Genomic DNA, 4603 nt, shown 5'->3' with positions numbered 1-4603 from the left:
ACTCCTCTGCATCGTATGACAAAGGAGCAGACAAAATCTTCTTCGACATTCTTAACCAGAAGGCCTCGATCTCCAGGAATCATTTCTGCTCTCTTCTAGGGCTTGCGGATGAAGATTCCATGGTTAATCCCGATTCCATTGCCACAGGTCAGCTATTCTCTATGTTCTACAACATGGGGTATACTGAAACCCTAACCACTGTGACTAAGTTCAAAAAGTCCTGCCTTCTTCCTCAATGGAATGGCCTCTTCACTCTACTGTTCAAAGGGCTTTCTGAATGGAGTGCCGGATCTGATGGTGCGAGCAAGTCCTTCATGACTTTGCTTTATGGTGTGTACCACGGTATTAATCTGGATTATGGAATGGTTTTATGGCTTCAACTCATTCAGAGTTTATCATCTTCATCTCGCCACACCGAAATCTCTTGTGCTCGCTTCTGGACTATTATCACTCAGTGGGCAATGGATCGTTTCCATGTTCCTATCATGGCGGACTCAATGCTTTCTTCCATTGCTACGTTTCATACTACCAACATCATCGTTACTTATCCTTTAAAGTTTATTTTTGTGGGGTCCATTCCTGAGTCGATGTTCGCTTATGTGCCTCCTTCAAGCAAGCTTATTCAGGAATATAAGAAGCTTCCCTCTTCTGGTCCAAGGGAACTCACTGCTGACATGGTAAAATCGATTTATGATGCAGACAAACCTGCAAAGAGAGGCAAGAAGGCAGACGTAAAAAAGGGGGATAAGGGGGGTCAAGTCTCCAAAGTTCAAACCCCTAGGAAGCGAAAGTCTGAGAAGGCAGCACCATCTCAACCTAAGCCGAAGAAAGGCAAGAAACCTGCTCGGCGTCTAATTCTTCAATCCTCAAGTGATTTTGACCATGAATATGTGCCTCCTAATCATCCCACAAATCCTCCCAGTGAGTCTGACAGCGAAAGCTCAGAGGATGAAGGTTTGGTTCGTGGTGATACCCCACCTCGCTCACCTACACAAGAGGTACATGTTCGTTCCAAAGCACCTTCTCCTCCACCCGTTTCTATTCCTGTCTCCATCCCTCCTATTTTTCCTATCATCACATCTCAACCATCCTCTACTATTCCCATTTCTGCACCCATCTTCACTGAGGCTACTACTACCACCACTTCTGGAGTTCGAACCAACGTATCTGATATGGGGGCTCGTTCTTCAGCTCCTGAAACCCCAGTTACTACCAAACCACCATCATCTACTCCATCTACTGAAACCAATACCGTTCTTGGCGGTGAGGACTTGGAGTTCGACTCCACTTACTTCAGTCCCTACCGTGTCCAAAGTAACAATGATGACGATGCTCCTATCACCAAGCACCATCTCAAGACGGTTACTGATAAGCTTGATCAGCTACTCTCTTCCTCCTCCACTACTGCTTACTCTGAAGCTGCTCTCAAGGCCTTGTTTTCTTCGGTTGTTCAAGAACATGATGTCTCTCTCGCTGCTGCAGCGAAGGCAATTGACGCTTCTACATCTCAATGTCAGAAGGCCTCGCTTGCTGTTGAGGCCTCCACCAAAGAATGCAAAGATGCGACCGCAAAAGTCGAAAAACTAATTTCTGAGGCTCAAATCTTGCTTGAATCTTTGCAAGCAGCTGCTCAGAAGAACTCTCAGACTGTGAATGCTTCGGTTGAAACTCTCACGCGTTCTCTCGAAGCTGAAAGGTCTAATCTTGAAGTCGCTCGCCGGGCCATTGAAGCTGCTAACGAAAACCTTCATACTAGTGTCAATGACCGCTTGACCCAGATGGAAGCAGAACTTGCGGTTGAAAATCGTATTATGGATGAGCTAGACAAACGGACTTCTCAGCTAAAAATTCAAAATATCAAGCTTCGCTCTGCCACAAAAGAGCTTGATGAGTTAAAGTCTGAAAGAGAAGTTATTCGAAGCTCTGTCGGTGATGTTCACTCCATTCTGTTACATCTTCTCGACGCCCACGACTCTATACTGACAATATCCATTAGACGCCATTTAGCTGAAAAACTCAGACGTACGTTGGATATCTTGAGTCGCATAGAGGGTGTTCCGGTGACTTCTGTCAAGCCGCAACAAGGGGGAGAAAAGGTTACTCAAGCTGGCATGGATGCTACTCAACCTCCTCCCGAACCCAAATCAACAGCTGCACCGAAGGATAATGTAGCTTCGGTCAGCAAAAGGGATAAGAAGAAAAAGAAGATTGGAGAAGATGATGTGGAAGATGATGATGATTTTGAAGATATCTTGGGTGAAAATCCCTCTAAGCCCTTTAAGAAAACTAAGCCTACTGATAAGGACCTCGAGGAACAGATTGAAAATGAATCGATGAGTTTGAGAAGAAGCAAAAAGAAAAGGAGCTCTTGGAGAAAAAGAAGTCCATTTTTCCAGAATGGACCATTGATTCGCTCCAAAGAGAAGCTATAGATGAACCGAGTACTCATTGGCTCGAACCTGTTATGTCGTTCGGTCTTGAGAACTCGAAGGACGCTCAATTCGATATGCCAATCACACGAAAGGCATTTATCTTTCACTGCTTCAACTCCACTGCTGTCATTCCCTCTCCAGACCCGAAGGTAGATCGGGATCTGTTGGAATTTTATCTGGAGTTCGCTCAGCCACAGTACTTAACTTGGAACTCACAGAAGATTACTACGGTTAAGGTACTGAAGCCTTATTCAGCAGGAAAATTTGTCAACGTCAAGTTTAAAGTGACCCGAGGCTCTGATAGCTCGGTTCATAATTTCTCCCTAGCTTATCTACCGAACCTTAACCCTCACGACTGGATACTCCTCAACAATATTCTGCTATCCAATCCTCATGAGTATCAACCGATCATTGACCACATCAAGCGAATGCTTGTCTGCTACATTCATGAAGTAGCAAAGATGGATCAAGAAATCGCATCTGCCATTCACAAGCGACCTACGATCAAACCTATTGGAAGAACTGGCAATGTGAACGTGATGGTCAAGGGTAAAATCAACCCAAAGTTTCACACCGTGATGTTTGTTAGGGGCGAAAGTCAAAAATGTCTTTTTGCTCTTATTGATAAGCACCTGTTCTCAACAGCTTTCTTAGAGCATATTTTGGAGATCATTCACCGGTGTGATCAGAATTCTGCAGCTGACAAGAAGTTGTTTACTGATATGCTACGTTGGTACATTCAATTTCGGCAGACGCTTCTTGCTATCATTCCTCGGCTGTTCAAGGTTGTGAAGAAAGTGAAGGCTACACAACAGAAATAATCTCTCGCCTCATATGACACAAAGGGGGAGATTGTTGGGTTGATTAAGTGTTGCGTCATGGGCTCAATCCTTAGCCCAGTTTTGCTATCCGGTTTGGGCCTGTCGAACCGTGATTGTTTTGTTTGGGGTTTAGTATTTAAGGTGCATGCATGCAACTTTTCTGACTAACGCATTGATTATTATTGATTTTGTACTACGAACCCTAGCTCGCCTCTACAGTGGAAGTTCATTGTCGAGCTCTGCTGAGGCATGACTACATTTGAATCATTAAGCATTATTTGATTCTATATTGTGTTCTTTATATTTATTTGATTTTATTGTTTAACCTGTTAAAGATCTAGTCGATCTAAGAGTTTTTCAACTCTACATAAGTGCTTGGCCAAGCCTGAACTGATTTGATTTGTTCAATTAGTCGTTCGTCACAAATCGGAAATCAGGAAACTACACATTAACAGAGAGAATAATTATAATCCATGTCTCAGTTTATACGATATCGAGAATGGAGGAATATATGATCCCTTATCTAATGGACGCGTCATTTGATTTGTTCAGAGTTTGACAGCGGCTTTTGAGAGCTACGATTGCTAGTCAAGATTTTGGAGTCATACTTGCAATAATAGTTATTAGACTTATCCAAGTGGGAGACTGTTAGATTAGGTGTCTAAGCCCATAACTATAATTGGTATGTACTTGACCCGAGAGTAGCATGCTCCATTTGGGTTGCACATCACCATGACAATTTAATATGATGGACTTTTGAGAAGAGGTTATTTATGATTTATTAATATATTATAAGTTCTAATATGTTAATATGAAATCATATGATTTAATTAGAATTGATCAAGAATTAGTTTGGAAATAATTTAGTGATCAAAAGAGACTAATTAAACTAATAGGGACTAATTATGTAAATTATATATATATATATATATATATATATATATATATATATATATATATATATATATATATATATATATATGGTTTGGGCTTATGATACATGATGGACTAAGTTTATGGATGAATCCATAAAGAGTTAGCCCACTTGAATCATGGATCATGGATAATAAGCCCAAGTGTATGGATTAGGATTTACCCATGACTCTTAGATTCGTACACTATATATATGACACCTTATAGCATAAAATTGGTTGCACAAGTTTGGCTAGAGTGTTCCTGGAGAGCCATAACCGATTTTAGTTTGCATAAACTCTCTCAAAAGTCATCCTTTGTCCAAGGTGTGTTGTGAACCATTTGAGGTGCAATACTTGGGGCACTAAGTTCTTAAATGCCAAATACAACAATGCCTACAAGCTACAACAAAGAGGTAATCTTCTAACCTACTTTTCT

The sequence above is a fragment of the Lactuca virosa genome, chromosome 4 (genome assembly GCF_052849685.1).
Source record: "Lactuca virosa cultivar CGN04683 chromosome 4, Lactuca_virosa_CGN04683_v6, whole genome shotgun sequence".
NCBI lineage: Eukaryota > Viridiplantae > Streptophyta > Magnoliopsida > Asterales > Asteraceae > Lactuca > Lactuca virosa.
Note: the sequence above shows the minus strand (reverse complement) of the source record.